The sequence below is a fragment of the Mastigoproctus giganteus genome, chromosome 6 (assembly GCF_048544385.1).
Source record: "Mastigoproctus giganteus isolate SK-2022 chromosome 6, ASM4854438v1, whole genome shotgun sequence".
NCBI lineage: Eukaryota > Metazoa > Arthropoda > Arachnida > Uropygi > Thelyphonidae > Mastigoproctus > Mastigoproctus giganteus.
This window is the reverse complement of record NC_143580.1, coordinates 40,763,761-40,785,791: the sequence shown is the minus strand read 5'-3', so window position 1 is coordinate 40,785,791 and position 22,031 is coordinate 40,763,761. Positions and strand designations below refer to the sequence as shown.

Below are 22,031 nucleotides of genomic sequence, written 5' to 3'. Positions count from 1 at the left end.
AAGCACTGTGAAAGGTAGACGTTTGAGCGCTTTTCCTGAGAACGGACTACGTTCTGTTTTTTTTAAGTTGTTGGTGCATCGGCTTCTGTGGCCATAATGCACCTCCCAAAGTTTTTTACTCTGATCGAAGCCTGAGGCGGGATTCGAACCCACGACCTTTGGGTTGGTGTGCTAACATTCCAAAGGAAAAATAGTCTCTCATATAGGATTCACCACAGACCCAGCAAACTCCAAAACCGTGGAGAACAGACGGATTTTGCGACACGTGAAATCACTATGGCAAAATCGCTGGAACCTCACTAACAAAGGCTCCATTACTAAGAAGTTTATCGGATGTCGGACAAGTTTATCCACTCTCCCCAGCCTGGGTTTTCGCCCGGACTCCAAACCACCAACATATTGACCGAACATGCTCGTTTAGAAAGAGGCTATATGACCTTTGGATTCTCAGCTACTCCGCGGTGCTCCTGTGGACAGGAGGATTCCTGGGAGCACCTGGTCTACGAGTGTGACCAATACGAGGACCTCAGATGTCAACTATACACCAAGATTCACTCGCTTCTTCGAAACCAGGAGGACATCGTTCTACAAGAGGAAGAGACCTACAAATCATTCACACTTTTTGCGCAAAATCTGTTCGCAAGACAACGGACCCTACCCTCCCCTTGAGTGAAGGTATCCCAAAAGTTCACAAATCCATGAATAGGACAATATCAATCACGAGACAACAGCCGTCCCTCAATGGCCCAGAGTAATGGAAACACAACTAAGACTCTGACTCAAATTGGTCAAAGACACCACAGAAGACCAGAAGAACCCCATCTTGCCCGGTTGGGCACCTGGACTAAAGGACATCCAAGATTGTCATATGACTCAACATACACTGTTTCTCTCTTGAACGGTGCTTACTTTCCCCTCCCGTGGGGAGAGGGGTATTTTCCCCCACTCCTCCCCTTCCCCAAATCTCTTCCCTCTGGTGGAGCACGGGCCTGCTCCATTGCAATCGCGGGCCATCCTCTCTATCGGCCCCTTACTTCCTTTTCTTCCCTCCAGTCTTCAGTCTTCACACCCCCTTTACTGTTGACTTTCACAGCGTTTTCAGCCCCATGCGTCCAAATTTAACTACATCAAAATTTCCTGCCCGACCCATTTAGGCATATAGAAAATATTATTTCAGCGTATAGCCCCTCGCACGCTTCTAAATTATTCTAAAAAACGCTAATAACTAACCGCGAGGTTAGTTATTAGCCACTGCAATCCCAGGAAAGTAGGTGGCAGGACCCGCCAGAGTACTATATAAGTAACACCTGGCCGGCCTCCCCGTGGCGAGGTATGGTAACGTCGGGTTCCATTAGGAGCCCGGCGGCTAACAGGCCAGATGAACAAGGGACAACATGCTACATGACCCATATACTTTTAAAGCCCTGGCTTGTCCGATACAGTGTACATATGCGGAGATGGGAGAAATCCCAGGAGCCGTTAGACCCAAATATACCTATACCTTTGGGTTGCCAGGCAGGCACTTTACCCACCTGGCTAGCCAGGTCGGCCTACGTTCTGTAAGTGTTAGGATATCACAATTTGAAAAACGAGCAACACCACGTGCTTTGTGCTCATAGAAATATGAAAAGTTACAAACTCATTAAAAAATTGAGGTACGAACAGAGTTTATTCCTCAGGAGAGCGCCAAAATATTGTAACACTAACAAATGGTTACAAATAATTGTAAATAGGCTATTAATTACTTTTAAATTTCCTTCCTTCTACGTATCCTTTATATGTAACGTGACTTAATAACTGAATACACTTACTGTCTTACTACCTACGTACACACAATAGATCATTTGATTATTCCAAAATTTCCTAACAGGTTATTTGCCAACCAGTCCAGAGAGGCACCCGGGAAGTAGGCCGTATTCGTAAAAGCACATCTGGGAGTACTAGATGTGCTTTTACGAATACCAGATGTCTATAATTGTTTGTGCTTCCACAAATAATTATAAATATCTTAAGCGTGAAAACGTTTTAAGACGCTCGAAGTATTTCTTCCATCAAACTGAATGTTGAGACTCAATTCGTCATTCTTATTAAAGCAACCAACTGATCGCGTTTTATTACAGGCTTTGATGGTTAACAGAGTTGGCACAACCAGGAATGTCCAGAAGTTACAGAACTATTTGTGTATTGATAACCATTGCGCACAAACAAAAAATTATAATATTTTAAACAACTGCTTGACGAGAATGCAAGAGTCGTTGAGCATAAGTAAGAGAATGACAAACTTTAAAATCCTTCTTCCTTTATAAAATATAAACATGTGGACATGTGTTATTGTTAAAGGCGGCTCCTAGAACGTTAGTTAAAATCCACCTCGTATCACTGTAATTTTACAGACGTTGTAAAAATGGGCCAGACATGTAGTAGCGTAAAGTTTGCGTAGTTAGTGCCTGTTTGCGTTGGCCGCTTGGCTACCCAGGAGCAGCAATTACCTGGAAAGCTGCTTCTGAGTACTAGTCCACACCACGAGAAGATGGGCCAGTTCCAGCAGGTAGGACGCTTAGGGCCTCAGTTTATGAGACAACAACAAAAAAAAAAAAAAAAAAAAAAAAATTTAAATATTTATAATTTTAAAATATAAACATATGAATGATATTTGAGAATTATGATTTTCTAATTTAAGATTTGGTTATCATCAAACTACTGGGGAATCTATCACACCGCCAGCTCCGCCTTTGCATGAGTGTGGGGAATGTTGTTCATTTCGGGGCCCACAACAGCTGATGTGGTATCGTTGTTAAAGAGCAGAGATGTTTGCAAATTTAACAGGGGGGGGGGACTCAGAATTTTGTAGTTACACCTCTGATACGAACCAATGTTTTTATTATGGATTAAAAAAAAAAAGCACTTTTCCGTAAATGGTATGGCGCACGCTCAACTGAACAAGTGCCATCATATTAGACGATCTCGGTGAACAATCTAAAATTTGCATTAGAAAACATTTTTTTTTTAAATGACACATACACTTATCGCTCATCATTTCCATCTTCATAACATGTTGCCCCAGTACTGCACTGTTTCAAACAGCACTTCTGTATGCCTCGAAAACTGTGCTTAAAATAGTACAATATAGAGATAGCTCGTTGTGAAGGCGAAGAGCTTTCATACTCAAAAACAGCGCTTTCTATCTGAATAGGATAGAAAGCATCATTTCAAATAGTACGAAACCGAGATGACTGTTTGTTGTTGTTTGTTATTTAGTTTTTAGGAGCATTAGCAACTAAGGCCATATTGCTCCGGGATATGCGGTGATCATTCCCTGACCTTTCCGCATCCTCCGTATTTGGTGGTGACGGGCTCGAACCCGGGTCTAATCAAGAAGCGTGTGCTAGGCACTGCTACTCCTTCCCACCTGGCTACGGAGGCGCCGAGTTTTCTTCTCTGCCAGAAGTCTCGTCACTTCGTCCGACATACATTTAGATCTAAGCCTAGAACAGTATTACTTTTTTTTTTTTTTTTTTTTTATGTGAACCCCAAAACACGAGAGGTATTAGAACCTATAGTACTTAGTACTGAGCTTGGGTTGGAGGTTGAGAAGACGAAAGAAGATATTTGTTGACATCGGACTTGAACGGTCTGTAGACTGTAATTTTCAGGAAATACGTATGAAGGAAGGTTGTTCCAGAAAACGGGCAGTTGAATGAATAAACAGGAAGATGAAAAGTTGGTTCTGTGAGTTTGAAGTTGGACAGTAAATGGATGTGGCTAGTGGCGGCACGTGTTCGGACTGTTTTGAAAGAGAGAGCGGGAATTATAGAATTATAGAAGCCAATTCAGAAGAACAGTGCCCATGGAAGTATCTATAGAAGAGGCATGCAGCAGAAACAGTACATCTATGAGACAGCGAGTGGAGATACTCTGTTAGAGATGAATCATTAATTAATCTAACTGCCCTCTTCTGAATGGAATCAAGAAGCCTGAGAGAAATTTTGGGGGCACCACCCCATATGTGGGAACAATATTCCATGGCAGGGCGGATTTGCAATTTATACAGAGTGAGCAGCTGTTTGGAAGAAAATTAACGCCGAGAGCGAAAGAGAAAACCAAGTTTTGTAGATGCAGAGGAAGCAATATTTGTAATGTGCTTGTGCCAAGAGAGATTAGAAGTCAGGTTAATCCCCAAAAGAGATATATCATTTTGCCTAGAAATCGGGGTGTCACTAAAGATAAGCATAGGAGCAGAAGAATCCTTTTTGCGAGATATAAGACAAGACTGAGTTCAGAAGGATTGAAATCAACTAAGTTGTCTTTGCCCTACTGGAGAATTACCTGAAGATCGGCATTTAAGGAATTGGTAGCAGATTTTCGAGAAGTTGAAGCTGATTGAGCAGGACAAGGTTTCTCGAAATGGAAAGTGGAATGCAATGTGCTATCATCAGCAAAACTATGGATAGGATTTCCAGTCAATGGAAGAAGGTCATTAATATACAAGAGGAAAAGAGTGCGGGGAAAGAACTGAACCTTAGGGGACACCGGCATTAGTGGAGATGTTAGAAGACAGAGAGCCATCTACCATCACCCTCAGTGAGCGATCAGAGAGAAAACTGGATAACCATTTACAAAAAACTGTTGGCAAACCATAAGACGGCAGCTTGTTTAGAAGACCTATACCAAACACGATCGAAAGCCTTTGAGATGTCAAGAGCAACTACTTGTGTTTCACCGAACTTTTCCATTGAATTGGTCCATAAATGGGTAACATAAGCCAGAATATCACCAGTGGATCGACACTCACGGAATACATATTGGCGATCGTTGATCAGAAGGAACGTTTCTACGTAGTTTAAGAGTTGACGATTAACTGATTTCTCCCTTACTTCAGAAAGAGAAGAAGTAATTGCAATGGGAGTTATGATAATTGGATGGGAGGGATTTGTCACCCTTTTTAGGAACTGGCTGGATATGAGCAAATTTCCAAGCAAAAGGAAAAAACACCTTTGGAATAAGAAAGTGAAAAAAGGCGGCATAGAATAGGAGTAAGTTCAAGAGCACAGGTTTTGAGAACAATTGGAGAAATACCATCGGGACCTGGAGCTTTCTTAGCATCAAGGTTTGTCAAAATCCTTCTGACATCGTTTTGACGGAAGACCACAGGAGGCGTTGAATGGAGTCTGTTGGGAATGGTGGGAGGTGTTTTACCAAGATCATTAATACATGAGCTCAAAGAAAAATGGGATGCTAGCAGGTCAGCTTTATCCTTGGCTGAAGTGACAACAGAACCATCTGGTTTGGACAGAGGTGGGAGCAGAGATGGGCAAAAGTTGCGGCCAATAGCTTTGGCAAGGGACCAGAATGCTCGGCTACCATTAGGGCAAGAAGCAAGTTTTCTACTCTTAGCTTGTTAAAACTCTAGTTTGGACTAATTAATAACTGCTTTACAATTGTTGCGAGCATTGGTGTAGGCATAAAATGAAACTGAAGAATTAGAAACAAACCAATTACGATATGCAACATTCTTCTCTTGAACAGCCTTAGCACATTTATTGTAAAACCAAGGTTTAGATAAAGGACGAGATTTTAAAGTGGAGTGTGGAATAAAGGATTCCATTCCTGCAAGAATAATTGCACTGACACGATCTGAGCAAACGCTGACATCAGACGTTTTGAAACAGTAATCCGAACAAGGAAAAGAAGTCTCGCAGATCATCCCATTTTGCATTCTTGTAATGCCAAACAACACGAGGTTCGGAGTAGCATGAGATAAAGGTTCCACTGGAGAAGAGACAATCACCAAGTTGTGATCTGAAGTGCCTAAAGGACCTCTCACTTCGACCATGTACTTAGAAGGGTTGTTTGTGAGAAAAAGATCAAGCGTATTGGCTGTATGATTAGGACTGTCCGGTATTCTTGTAGATAAATGAACAATCTGTGCAAGGTCATCAGTAATTGCAAAAGCCTCAGCATCTCCACCAGCTGGGTCGGTGTGACTAGAAAACGGAAGCCAGCTGGAGTTGTGAACATTAAAATCACCAAGGAAAATTACCTCACTGTTAGGAAAGTTGGACTGGAGAAAGTCAAGTTGCAAAGAGAGGAAGTCAAAGAGCTCCAAGTGATTAGTGGAGTTGGGAGAACGGTAGAGACAACAGATGAATTTGACACAATGAGGTAGAGAGATTTTAAGCCAGAGTAGATCAAAGAGAGGAGATTCCAAATTGCCAAGTCTCTGACAGGAAATATCAGAACGGACATATGCACAAGTACCACATTTGAGGCGAAAGGAATCATACAGCCAATAATTTGGGCATCTGAGATGAGCAGTTGTTTCATCAACCGATAACTGAGATTCTGTCAGAAAACGTACATGGGGTTTGGCAGACTGCAAGTGGAAATGGACATCGTTGAGATTAGAATTGAGACCACGTATATTTGTGAAATGAATTAGGAAGTGCCTGGGAGGTTTAAATCTTTTTGCAGATAAGCTTGCTCTATTAGTTTCACAATTCATAGTGTATTCAATAGTAAGAAAAAGTGGGTGGGACATGCTGTATGAAGTAATGAAATTTTTGCATATGGCGTACACATGGTAAGAATATACCCAGATCCTTGACATAACTGGCAACGTAGTTGGTATGAAAAGGACAGTTGCTTCTACGATTACTTCCCTGAACGCTACCATTTAGAATTTGCTGTTAGTAATATCATTGGGTGGTTCCACTGCATAGAATTTAAAAAAAAAAAAAAAAAAAAACTTTGAGACCACTGTTGTCACCTAACGAAAGCAAAAGCGTTTCCCTTTACCTTTGACATTAGTTATGTCTTGAATTACTTGGGGGAATTGCACTTTAAAGTAAAAACAAAAATACTCGTATACATATATTTTTATTGATGTACTCAAGCGACGTTCGTGTAGTTCACTCGTAAGATGATACACGAGTTAAATACGAAGACGATTTTAGGCTCGTGCGATTCTAGCAGCGGGCAGGGATGCATAATCGCAACATTCATGACCCTCGGTGGTAAGAGCACAGTGATTATAACTACTGTAATTCAACACCGTGCGGAAAAGTCCTCGATTAGATCCACATCAAGGTGAGATGAATTTTTATGTTTTTTTCAAATTTTGGTCAAATCATCCCATGTCGGGTGGGGACTGCACAATTTTCATCTCGGGAACTTTCTCCCCCCCCCCCCCATCTAGAAAAACAGGCCAATCTACATGGAACAAACATGCTATTTAAAGTAGCCTTGGTTGCACTGGCACATAACATAACTATAACAAGCATTAAGTCCTACTTCATGCGTGTTTGGATTACTGCAGTCACAGCAAGTAAATTATTGGTGGGTTTTTTTTTTTTTTTTTTACTTTTGCATACTTTGGTATTCGTGCATTAAAAGATCGCATGCTAGCGATCTTCTAAAGCTAGTCCTTGTAACTAGTACAGTGGTTACAATCGGCATCCTTCTACAAGGTGTAAAAAGGCGTGCGTTCGGGTTCGCCTAGTAGTAGTAGTAGTGGCACATGATGCAAGAAAGCAAGTGTAGGAGCTTATGCAGCATCAACCAAAAAAAAAAAAAAAAAAAATCACACCATTCCCTCCAAATACCTGTCCAGTTCCTCCTTAAATTTATTTAACCTATCAACTTCCACAACGACAGATGGAAGTTTGTTCCAGCAATTAACCACCCGCTGGCTAAAGGCAAATTTCCGCACATCTATTCTACATCTGTCCTTTCTTAATTTGAACTTATGTCCCCGTAGGTTCGTAATCTGAACAAGTGGAAGGATCCCATCAGAATTCAGCGTGCTCAACCCATTCAAGGCCTTATAGACCTCAATCAGATCACCGCGCAGGTGCCTAGTCTCCAGCCACTGCAATTTGCAGAACTTAATCCTCTCTTGGTAAGAGAATCCCTTCATTCCCCTCACCAATCGTGTTGCTCTTCTCTGTACACGCTCAAGCAAATCTACATCTTTCCTAAAATGAGGCCTCCAGACCTGTACGCAGTACTCAAGGCGCGGCCTGACCATTGCCTTATACAGAGGGACAATCACCTCCTTTTCCCTGCTAGCAAAATTCCTATATATCATTGACAAAACCAGTGGTAGCCGAGCCCAGTGGTATCCAACCTTTTCCCGTACAGAGGCGATATTCAAAGTTAGATGTTTTGCGAGCCGCACTGAGTGATTCGAGAAAAATTTGTGTGTTACATTTTCCATATCTTGTTACCTAATATCCGAGTATTTTTCATGTTACCGTTTTTTATTTTCAGTAGCTATATATAAAAAATGCAAATTCCCAGCACTTTTATGTGCAACAAATCTATGTCAATGATTTCTTTTTTAGATTTTATTAAAATTATAAAAATATGACTTTTGTTTTTTTAAAATATACTTTACTTTTCTTTTTTTCTTTTTTTTGAAAAAAAAAATACCTTACTTTTGCTTTTAAATTTTCACTTGAGAAAATTTACAACCTGAGAAGGATCACTGCTTTTCAATATTAAGGTGAATAAATAAATAATGATATACCTAAAATTGAAAATATTCGAAAATTTTATTAAGCACAATAATACTTAACTTAATATTCTTATGTTACTATATACTTATTATGTTAAATATAATACTACTTAATACAATAATACTTAACTGGAAAACGTAACATTTAATGAGATGATTGAGATAATTGTCCAAAATTTGGTTGAAAATTTGCAATTCTCAATACGGAATGAAGATGCTCATCTGTTACTCTGTTTCTTTTTAAATATTTATTTCATTTCATGAGTGAAAAAATTTACTCGCAAACATACGTTGATCCGAACAAAATATCCATTTTCACGACCGCGCGGGCCGTATAAAAATTATTCGCGGGCCTTAGGTTTGAACACCACTGGTCTAGACGGAACGCGCATCTATGGGTTTTTTTATTATTATTATTATTAACATCGTGGCGGAGTTAGTCGATCTCAGAAGAGGGCTGAATGGTTTTATTCAGGAAACTCGGGTGTCTCATCACATCTCATCTCTCGTCACAGGCGCCTACGTAGCCAGGTGAGAAGGAGCAGCAGTGCGTAGCACACGCTTCTTGATTAGACCGGGGTTCGAGCCCGTCACCACCAAATACGGAGGATGCGGAAAGGTCAGGGAATGACCACCGCATATTCCCGGAGCAATATGGCCTTAGCTGCTAATGCTCCTCAAAACCAAATAACAACATCTCTCGTCATTCAAAATGGTGGCTACATTCAATATACAGACAGTAAAAACACGTCATGACTAAGTATTATTATTTTCTCCTAAGAGACACTCAGTTACGGCCAGTGAACAGGAGGTGTATGTACATACATACTGCATTACAGTACTGTATTGTGCAATCATACAAATTATTATACATACTATTCTGTATACAATTATACTGTTGTTTTTACATTTAAAACATAATTTATAATTTAATACGAAATTAAAGGAACGTTAACGCTATTTATATTAACATAAATATTTATAGCAAGTCAGTATAGCGAAAAAAAAAAAAAAGAAGAAACAACGTAAATACATGTACGGCAATAATACAGTATGATACAAAATGAGGACTTGACAATTCATTTTTAATTATTTGCTATTCAGTTTATTATTATTAACATCGTGGCGGAGTTAGTCGATCTCAGAAGAGGGCTGAATGGTTTTATTCAGGAAACTCGGGTTTTTCCTTTAAATTGTTTTTCCTTTAAATTCACTTTCACTACACTGCTCGGCAAAATTAACAGAACAAAATGTTCTTCATGAGCATTTTATTGTGAACAGTGTCGCCGAAGGCAAATATTCGATATAACCGGCATGCAAATTCCGAGTATCCAATATAAATCGATCTACCACCTTACTGAGCTGCACATTATGCAAATTATTCCTGCCTATTAAAACACGGGTTGCGATCACATTACTTCAATCCCTGTTTTTTGGCTTGCTCAGTGGGATAACCATATCTCCAATACTCAGAATGGCAAGACACCGTCGTTTACATGATTCTTTGAGATGGCAGGCCGTTGGACGACTGGAAGCCGGTTAGTCGCAGGCGCAGGTGTGACGTTGGCTTAATGTGTCACTCAGTGTCGTCTCGACACTATGACGAGAGGAACTTTTATGGGCTTGCTTCTTTTTTTTTCATTCCGTGGCTGAGTAGATAGCAAGCTTTTTTTCCCCCCGGAACCCGTGGTTTTTCGTCCAGCAAAGCAGGAAAATCGACCAGAGAACACACGCAAATTACAGACACAATACACATGGGTAGATGAAATAACTTTCCGGGTGACCGTAATAAATAGTTTATGGAAGCAGTTTCAGGAGACAGTAACCATTACAAGAAGGCCTGGCCAAGGTCGCCTGAGGGTTACGTCAACCAGAACAAACCGCTATCTGGCTCTAACAGCAAGACAGAATCCTACGATGTCCTGTCATCAACTGTCTCTTGAGGTTGCTGCGTCCACAAGTGAAAACATTTTGAACCGGACTGTGTTGAGAAGGCTCAAGTCAAGTGGGCTATACGCAAGGAAGCCATTGGTTTGTATCCCATTAACCCCGAAACCACCGCAGAGCTAGTCGAAACTGGTGCCATGAACATGTCACTTGGAGTCGTGACAAATGGGGTACAGTTCTATACTGTGATGAATCCCGTTTTAGCCTACAAATGGATTCTAGACGTTATTTCATCTGGAGACAACGAGGAATGCGATACCATCCCTTCAACATTAGAGAAAAGGACACTTATGGTGGAGGCACTGCTCTCTTGTGGGGCGGAATAATGATTAACGGCCGCACCTCTCGTCATATTTTTGATAGAGGTACCGTAACTGCGCAGAGGTACCGAGAACAGATCCCCGAACCCTATGCACGACTTTTTAGGAGTGCGGTTGGCTCATATTTTCTTTTCATACACGACAACACCACTGCACACAGAGCTCAAGTGGTAGAGGAATATCTTGAAACTGAAGACATCCAACGACTGCCGTGGCCAGCACGATCAGCAAACTTAAATCCGATCAGTCGAACATGGGTGGAACTTGAGCGTCGCACTGTACATCGCACTGGTTAGCCGCTGTAGGTGATCATACGTGATACTTATGTAACGTGACCATATTTTCGAACATCTTGTATCGACTTCAGTAATGAGACCTTTTTTGTTAATTCTTATACAACCCCTATAAATGTCCATCATACCTGTCCGAAGTTTCTCGCTGTCTCCTCACTTCATCATTATTCTATGGTACACCACCATACCAAATTTTGTCTCGCTTCATCGCAAGCTGCACGAGTCACACCACGTTTTCTACGTGTTCGTAGGAAAGTTTTCAAGTTGAGTGTATTTGTTTTCTGCATCAGTTCCTAACTGATGCACTTACTGCAGCACTTAAAAGTCGAGGTATTCGTTTTGAAAAACTTTTGTCCATTAGTTCGTCTCTGCATGATCTTTCTGGGTCTACCTGGAAACTGTTGCAGGCCTTGATAGTGTTGGACGGAAAAAATGCTTCAGACTTTCCAGCTGCGTGAAATGTCCATCATACGCGCTTCTGAGTGGTGGTGATGGCATTTTATTGGCCACCTTTTACGTCACGTAGGGCCGAGTCAAAGAGTTCCGTGTTCGTCGAGTCAAGTCTCCCGGTTAACGGTTTTCGAGTATTAAGATATTTTTTGCTATGATCATGTGTCTACGGGGTGGCATCCAAGTTGGTAAATAGCCATTGAGATGGTAAATGGCTGTGCAGTGATCCTGTTTCACCATATCAGAACTCGGTACTCTAATCCTGGGAAAGCTTTGATAGTAGTTTCTTTTGCAGAGGACCAAATCTGAGATGCGTTGAGAGGGTATGATGCACCTTAAAATATTTGTTAACGAGGTCAGGGTTCCTACTGCCCACCAGCTCCTATCTGGAGGTCCAGAGTTCTGTGTTTTCTTCCTTAAGTGCTCAAAATGTAGCATGAATTTCAGGCTTTCGTCCCATTTCAGACCCATATCCACATTAGAAATTTTTTTTTTATCTCGTTTCCATTCACGCGTATTGATATGTGGCTCTTAATTCTCTTGTTTGTGAAAACCATTTGTGCCGTCTTGTACTGATTTAATTGGAGCCCAGTGCAATTGAGGTATTCTTCCAACTCAACGATTGTGGAATTTGCTTCTTTGCAGGACTATCTTCTGATCGAGGTAACAAAAAATCTTAAGTCATCTACATAAACGACAAATTGCTTTTGAGCCAGGAAAAGGCGTAGTGCTGCCGTAAAGAGCGTGACATACAGGCGCCACCTCGCAGGACCTCCCTATTAATTTGGTCGGTCGCTTTGGAAGTTCTGTTAATGCCGAAAGTTAATGATTTGTCTCTCCCTCAGAGTGCTCGTAATTATTGCTACGACGTGTGCAGTTATATGGAAATATTGCTTTAAGATGATATTTGTGGCCGAGATGGAAATGTAAAAACTGGTGCAAAGTCTAGGAAGACAATATCTAATTGCTGTCTGTGGTTAAGGGTATTTTGTATTCGAAGCAGTTTCCATGAGATTTGTGGTAGTCGATTTTGGGTAATCACTTAAATGCAGATGTTCAACTCTATGCCAGAAGTAGCGATAGTTGATAGTATTCAAGACCGATTTCTCAAATATTTTTTGAAAAGAACGCCAAGTTGCCTTGGAACAAAATTGCACGTCAGTAAAACTTTACTATTATTTGATTTACTATTGTTGCTGTTTTTTGAAACTGCTGGAACTGCCTTCCAATTTTATTGAAATACTTCCACTTTTCTTTTTCTCATTGATACCTTGATAATCATCTATCGACATTGGTTAGAAAGCTAATTATTTGTTGAAACATTATTCTCAAACCCCTTCCGTCCCCTCCCCTATATACATCAGATTACAATGCCTAGCTGCATACAGGGCGGATGCGAGCTCGGGGTGAAATAGCCTATGGCCCATAGGCCATAAATAGCCAATCCCTCTGGTTGAACAAATATTATAAATTTTTGCAATAAAGATAAGTGTATTGTTTAAGAGATAAGTGTAGGAAAGGTAAGCTAAGCAATAGGTATGCAAGTGCGATAAAGATTAATTTATTTAATTAATTTATTTTATGTACGGTACTGTCGACTAGTTCACTAGCTATCAAGTAGGGCTTGATGGCTATTGAAGTATGAGGCCGCAGAGTCTTCCTTAGAGCATTTACCCCATCCTACGGGAGACTGTGGCCGATAATTCATGATAAAATGTACTTCATATTTTGGCACCGGAGCCTGCCGCGCAAATTCATATGTATAAGTGTGTAGCAATCTTTGTGTGTGCAAGGACCGATCTGCAGGTTGTGCACCTCGCTGGGCTAGAAGGCCGATTACTCAACACAAACAACATAACCCTACACCACATTGCGATATTGGCAGTGTCGTATAGTGGAGAGTATGTAACGGGCTTTGCTTGGTACAGTATCTTCACACACAGCGAGGCTGCTAGTCCCATAGTCTGACTTGGGATCGCCTTCACACAAGAAATAAAAATAAAATTTAAAAGGGGGGAGGGAAGTCCTTCACACTTGATGACTGGAGGAGTTTCCAAGATCTTCTTCAATCGAGCCACCAATAGCCGATCGAAGCCGGAGAGATTATGGTTTTCCCCGTGAATTATTCGAGTTTTTTAGCCCGCAAAGCACAAAAATCGATCACACACACGCTTCTACAGACACAACACCATACGAATATAAGCGGCCAGCTTCCGGAACCTTAAAATAATAATATGAATTTTGTACTTTCTGGCTTGAAAGCTACATGATCAAACTGTAAACCTTTTTTGGTTGTGTATTCTGTTTCCAAATGTGATCCACCCATGGTCGTTACTATAAGCAAGTAGGGAAGTGAGTTTGGGAGTATTTCGTCCATATTTGTAATGCTGCATACTCAATGAATTCTTGGTTATTATTTAAATACCAACGCAAAAATAGGACGGCCATGCCGATAATCGAGGTGTATAATGCCGTTCGTTATATATGTCGCCACATATAAGAGTGACCGACGTGTATAAAGAACGGCAAATCCACGATTTGAAGATAACTCCATCAAGGTTTTATATGGACCAGAAGCTGCTCATAAATCCATTTATAAAGAGATCGAAGGCGAAATTGCGCCTATGGTAATACTTAGAACATCAAAATTGAAATTAGAACAAAGGTTGCGTGGAGTAGTGAATCAGGATAACACTGTTTGCTTTCAGCAAATGAGTCTGGCTTTGACGCAAACTGGGCGATCGTTGCAGATAAAATTGCGTTATCCCTGCTCTGAAATTTTTGGAAGATAGCATAATAGGTTTCAGAATGTTTATCACGGCGTTGATTGTATTTAAACTCCAATAATGATGTACATATTCCTATAACAGACATAATGCAATAAACTAAATCGAAGTATCACAGTAAAATAATAAATAAATAATAAAATTAATAAATTTTATTATTTATTAATTTTATTATTAATTTCAAGAACGAATCTTGTTCTTAAAACCTTTAATGTATTTTGCAAAATAAAATAATTAACCAGATATACGTATATAGGATGAGTGTAAAGCCGCACAATCCAAAATATACTTATTTTAGTTATAAGAACTCACGAAACATCCATATTAATATGTCAGAATAGATACCTCCCATTTGGTAATTTTAATAAGTGTAATCACGAAACTCAACAAGAGATGCAGGGAAAAAACACTATCAATTTCTTGTTATCAAAATATGCCGAAACCGAAAATTTGCGTGTCTTTCATTTTACATCTGAAACAGATGCCTCATTCGGTACACCCTCGTCCCGACTCTGCTCCAAAAACCACAGAGAAAAAAAGACCCCCGTAGCGGAACAGTCTATAGTACTGTTAATGCAAGTTAACGTACGCAGTGAGTTTCATTTCACGCGCGTTAGCAAATAATAATTTATGATTTATAACATTTCCCATTCATTCCTCCAACTAACAAATGGCAACAAACATAATATCCAGTGCTTCAGCTACAATATACGGTACATGGATAGCTTATGCGATATGTATGAAGAAAAGAAATAAAAATTGCCGGATTTCTATTGGTCTGATTTTAATTCAATTTCGAATGGATCAACAATTTTTTTTAAAGAGCCAAATATAAAATTTTATGAAAATCCATCAGTTAGAAGTCGAATTGTTACACGTGGCCACCTCTATCCCCGGACTTATTGCCTGACTTCTTTCTCTCGTGTTTTTTTTTTTTTTTTTTCCTTTTTTAATAAAATCCCTTTAAAAATAACTTCAGACATTATAAGATCTACTTTACATATAAAACGGGGTATTTCCAACATAACGCATGGAACTCTTAGTTGCGTTTTAACAAATATGGTGAAACGTGTAAATTTATAATCAGCAAGCAAAAGATCAAAAGATGAGCATCTTTTGATCTTTTATGGCTGTGATGTGACTCCCTGTTATTAGGATTACTAGCCCAATAATATCATATACAGAATGATTATTTTAAAGGCATGAAAATGCGAATAACTTCGAGTAAAAGAGTGTTTAGAAGTTAAATTATTTACAAGCAGTAATCATTACTCTGTAAATATGTCGTTATCTGTCGACAATCTGTAAAACTAAGCATACACATGCATAGTGCAATCAATAAATGAACTTGATTATCAGCATAGAGGATCATATGCTCGCGTTGCAACATTACCTAAAAAAAAAAAAGTACTCGCGTAAAACTACTCATCGTGATTTTTTGTATACAATTTCGACTTTCTTCTCTACGGTTTTTGGTAGACAATTTCAATCAAAAAAATCATAAAGCACGATCAAAATCTGCTATATGCAAGCTTATAAAAATGTCTTATAAAAATGCAAGCTTATAAAAATAGCCAATCCCTCTGGTTGAACAAATATTATAAATTTTTGCAATAAAGATAAGTGTATTGTTTAAGAGATAAGTGTAGGAAAGGTAAGATAAGCAATAGGTAAGCAATAGATAAGCAAGTGCGATAAAGATTAATTTATTTAATTAATTTATTTTATGTACGGTACTGTCGACCAGTTCACTAGCTATCAAGTAGGGCTTGATGGCTATTGGTTTTTGGTAGACAATTTCAATCAAAAAAATCATAAAGCACGATCAAAATCTGCTATATGCAAGCTTATAAAAATGTCTTATAAAAATGCAAGCTTATAAAAATAGCCAATCCCTCTGGTTGTTTTGAGCAGGACTTGGAATGGATGCTGGAATGACATATAGGATCGTCATACGCATTCGTAATGTCATGTATACGCGTTAACTGCTTTCTGTTCTGCTATCCTGAGTTCCGCTTCGTTACATTTTTCATTTCGAGCCCTGATTGTGAGACGCGATCGCATATTGACTGCTGTCACTAACGAATAACACAGGTTAGGGAGAGCCTGGCAGCAAGTCACGTAAATCACTACAGACGCTATTTGCACAACAAATCATACAGTGGAGAAGAAATTAAAATTGTTTTTCATACAAAGTGCATGTTATGCAGAAATTTCTTCCACCAGACTGTGAAAAACAAGACCATTCCATTAGACAGTTACTGGAAAAATGAATGAATATCCTGGGATGATAAGCAAGACATCCTTCTCCAATTAGGCTTGATTTCACCTTACTGGATACGTAAACTCAGACTATTCGTCTATGGCTTAAGGAAAATCCTTGTGCAGTACATTAAACTCCCCAATATCCTGCGAAGATTACAGGGTAGTGCGCAATGACCAGTCTCAAGATTGTTGGACCCGTTTTTTCACACCAAAACCGTAACTTTTCAGTGGTACAGACAGTCTATGAATTCCTAACTGAGGAGATTGTTAAAGAATGGTTTCAGCAAAACAGCGCCACAGCCTCCTTTCCACGAATAGCGTACAGTGTAGCGATGTGGGAGAGCACTGATAAACAGAAAGAAGAAGCTGACCAAAGCAGAGCCGTGAGACACCCCCTGGTGCAGATATAGATATTGGCAGTTTCATCACACACTTGCATTGTACTCCACCAACAAATCCATGGTGTAGGTTGTGATTCACTGTCCTAGTTTGTTTCACTGTCCTTCTTCCATAGTCCCCTAATCAGGAGTGGATGTATTAATCTGGTGATGATAAACCGAGAAAAGCAGTGTTCAACCTTTAGTAATTAAAAGGGAATTATTATTCCTCTTAGGCTGGCAAAGCATCTAGGAATCTCCTTTTGCAAACTGCAGCTATTAATGTCCTTTTTGCTATTCCATCAGGATATTTTTCTGTTATTCTATACACTGTTGCTATGCTAAAGCATTGCATCTGAAGTGCGTTTTTTGGCTGTCATGAAATGACCACCTAGAGAATCCAAATCTAAATTCAATTATGCATCCCGGAATAATTTGGGTAGATAGACGAATTGTCAGTCAGCATCTCTCTCTCTCTCTCTCTCTCTCTCTCTCTCTCTCTCTCTCTCTCTCTCTGATACCTCAATACGTTTGCATCGGCAAATAACCTGCATGTATTTTATACCCATGGAAATCATTCGCCTTATTACAGTATGTATCAAGTGATTATCGAGGCGCCATTTTGTCCGCACATAAACTCATTTGTACACTGGTGTGCAAAATTTAAAGACCAGTCAGCTTCTCACAGGAATGGCCTGGATATGGGAAAAGCATACCAAAGGAACCTCGTGAGGTACAGAAATGATGAAGTAAACAACACTGACACAACAACGGAAACAAAACGTACATTCCATTTTGGCCTCCATTTGTGAATCCACTCCTTAGGCCGTAGCCTATCCGTGGCTAATTCAAAAATGGGAAATTGTTTCTAATCTGTGAATTCAAATTTATTTAATTAATTTAAACGAACAACGAACAAACAATAAATAAACAAAATTTGCTTTTCGCTTGGCCACTTAGCCTCGTGCAAGGAAGATTAACTTTAAGACTCTCATCTCCGTCAATCTTAATGGCTCGAGTTGACGTCCCTGCCACGAGGAGGCGTGCCTCTACTATCTGATATTAACCACCTTCTTCTTTTAAAAACTTCATTCACGTATTTATTAAAATAAGAAAATAACCGCTTATCGTTAAACATAACATGGAGGGTCTTTTTGCCCAGAATGCCTATAGAGAGTTCTAAGTCAATTCTTAAATCGACATATAGACTGCAGTTCAACTAACATGCTCAGATGTCTCGGGTTCTCCGCATGAGCACAAGCCGGTATCATGTAAACCAAGTTGATATAATCTAGAAGCTAATCCATGTCCTGTTATTAAAAACATACCTTGTAGGCCAAATTGAAGCCAGTTCTTTTTAAGATTAACTATATCAACTGTTGGAAAAAAGCATGAAAGTTTGTCGGCCGTTTTCTGATATTTTCCATTTTATCTTAATTTCGTCTAGGAATCTTTTATTTTCTAATTTAACGTCGACTCTTGTGTATTCCCCATTTACATCCGGACATGTGCTAATGCCAATTATAGTCTTCCTAATATTCCTTTGTTAAGTATGATAGTCCTGCCATTAGTACCGCATATTGTGCAGGTATCTTTCCAGAAACCACATGTAAAGCTTCAGAGGACACTGTCCAACATGTCCTGGTAATTCCAAGCAAAGCAAACATTTGTGCTTGCAATAGATATTTTTGAATAATAACACTGTTATTCTATGAACCCAAGCTCCGGCAGCATAGCATATTATTGGCACAAACAAACATTCGTACAGTAGATTTAAAGCTCTACCTTTAATTCCCCAATCTTTTCTTATTACTCTCCGAAGCTTGGCATATAATGTTCTAATTTTATTTTTGAGATACTTTACATATTCCGCATAAAACAACCGTTTTTCTAACATTAAACAAAACGTACAGAGGGACTTTATTCAAAAATGGCAACATAGCACTGGCTGCAATGATATAGATGCATCACTGCCAAAGATGGAACAAAGGGAAGAGGCGGTCCTCAGGAGATATGGCCACCCCTAATGTCGATGCAGGCTTTGCCCACCTGTTCATACTTAGAACAACGTTGTTGATAAGTTCTTGCGGTAACATCGCCCATTCCTCTGTCAGCGCCATCTCCAGCTGGTGAACATTTTCTGGTGGGTGTGGACGAGCTGCTAGGAGTCTCCCCAGAGCGTCCCATATGTGTTCGATGGGATTTAGATCGTCGAACCGGCAGAGCAATCAATACGAACAATGTCCTCACTTTCCAAAAGCATATCAATAGCTGCAGTGCGATGGGGTGTGGCGTTATCATCCATAAACGCGAACTCAGGGTCAATGGCACCTCGGCACACAGACGCGCATGGGGAAGGATTACCTCAGTGCAGTAGCGTGCACTGGTTACAGTACCGCCTTCCAGTATCTGGAGTTGTGTACGTCCATCCAATATAACGCCTCCCCAGACGAGAACACCTCAACCGCCATAACGATCCCTTTCAGTGATGTTTGCGGGGTGATAACGTGTGCGAACCTCTAGCCTATTTAGCTGACGTCCAGAATCGCTGGACGTCAGCTAATCTGGACGTGAGACTGAATCTACTCTCATCAGTAAAGAGTACCTTAAGTAAAGATTTTGTGCTTGTAACCTTTAGAAATAGTGTTGATCCTTAAGTTTTGCACAACAGTATATAAGTGTAATTTCAGTTCGAAATTTATCCGGTCTTGTACATTACTTAAACACATTAAAACGAATGTGTCATTAATATTTTGTCATAAAAAATAGTTTTGATTTATCTTTCATTTCTGTGTTTTTTATTTTAAATTTTGAGCACCACTGGGGGTACCGCAAGGAGGCGTTTGCATGCTTTTCATTGAAGCGCGCACCAACAATCATTCAGCCTTCGCACGAAGGGAAAATCATCAAAAGTGTAGCAAAGACCTCGGAGTCATCTTTGACTCAAAATTACGGTTCAACTACCATCTTGACATCTATGCCTGCAATTGAGTCGAAATCGCTATATGGCGAATCAGCATCATTTCTATGTCACAAGCCCGGCACTACCAAGAGATACAACCAGACCACTATTTTCCAACGTGTCCTCTACGGAACAGAAATTTGGAGTTTGCGACCAAAACTACATTAAAATTGCTATATACAGCCGTGTTGTTGTTATTATTTGGTTTTTAGGCATTAGCAACTAAGGTCATATTGCTCCGGGGATATGCGGTGGTCATTCCCTGACCTTTCCGCATCCTCCGTATTTGGTGGTCACGGGCTCGAACCCCGGTCTAATCAAGAAGCGTGTGCTACGCACTGCTGCTCCTGCCCACCTGGCTACGGAGGCGCCTACAGCCGTCTTTTGATTACTTAAATGGGCCACATGGAAGTCTCAGTTACCTCCACAGCAATGAACCACAGCGGTGGCCACCGCTCTCGGGCTGGAACGATTGCCAGTGAAGATGGAAGAGAGACGCCTAACTTTCAATGTAAAAATGCTCATGGGAAAGATCTCTGCCCACAACATCTGGGATGTGATCCGATGGAGAGTTTCCCCCTCCTGCGCTGAGAGCAATGCTTCAGTTGTGCTCGACCCATGAGAGAGACTGCACGTCTGGAAGATTTCTGCCCACGCAAATGCTAACAAGGATACAAAAATCAAACTATCATCACAACCCGAATATTTAAATTCATACGCCGTGCTGTGTGTCTTATGCCTGTTAATTGCATGTGTTCTATGGTCGATTTGTCTGTTTTGCTGGACGCCTGAGACCTACTAAAGGAGTGAAAAAAGCCCATTAAAGTTCCTCGCGTCATCGACGGGATTCGAACCCGGGTCTTTTCCACCCGGTGTTGGGAGGACAGTGACGATACCACTGTGCTACATGCGCAGACGTTAACAAGGATACAGTCAATGGACTTGGATCTGAACCAATTCGCCTGTGACAAGTAGTACAGGAGAAGGATCTTAACGCAAGCACGTGATTTGCTCTCCGCCCAGTAGTGTACTGTGGAAAACTGTTTCGGTGCCACTATCTGTGAATTACGTATCATCTTATTTAGATGTATGGAGAACTGGCTCACAAGAACTGAGCAAGAAATGAATAAAAGTACATTGATCTATTTTTGCTATTTTATTATTAGCATTTTATATTGTGTTACTCAATATTACTATTTTATCATATTTCTATTCATGTGAAACCTCTGGCAGCATGCCGTGATGGGTATACTGTATGGTATCTTTACATACAATAAAAATTAATATATATAAATATTGGTAGAATATTATATGACGACGACTGACCTTGAGCAATATGCGGAAATAGCTCATATTTTGATTCCCATCTTTGGCAAAAGCTAATGAAATACTTCACATCAAGATGTAAGGATCTTTTATTGGATTTTTTCACACTGTCTCAGAATTAGTTGCCCGAATGAAAGCTTCATGGTTTTCTTTCTACCCGAAACCCTGTATTACATTCTTCAAAACGATCACAGGATACACCAATGTGTTGACTCAGCATTTAATTAACCAAAATGCTATTCCGGTTATGATAATACCAAAAGGCAAAATGACATTATTTGAAATGAAAGGGCTATCGTATCTTTCTTACTTTCCAATATTTTTGGTAGTACTGTATACTGTAGTATGTGCGTGCAAACAAGACTCGCATGCTGCATGAATATGGCCATCTTTATTCTTGTGCCAGTCTTCTTCTATATCGATCCCTCGTACTTCAATATGAAATTCAACTCGCTCCTGTCCTGTCTGAATATGACAATCTTTTTATGCATTTTTCTACTAGTCTACTTTCTTTCTATCTGTTCCCTAGAGGGCGCAGCTAGTATTCTAGCTTAGACGTAATATCTTTGGTTTCTTCAGCCTCTGCTTCTTGTTACACGCGCTTGCCTAACGAGGAAATAATGAACTGGCATTTGCCTTGTCAGAGCGACATATTTACGCGGATGATCCGACTTTATGAGCCCTACACCGTCGTTGTAAAGGATATGAAACTTTTGCGAACGGCACATGCATGTTTTCAGTGCCAACATCCAGAAGGTAGCCATGGATAATAAAGATCATATAAATACCA

General features: G+C 40.0%; 1 protein-coding gene across 1 annotated transcript in view; it reads left to right on the top strand.

The window, feature by feature from the left end:
• Positions 1–22,031, top strand: part of LOC150084183 (retinal guanylyl cyclase 2-like) — a 280,744-nt gene that overhangs the window by 127,873 nt on the left and 130,840 nt on the right. The gene's annotated exons all lie outside the window — the stretch shown is intronic.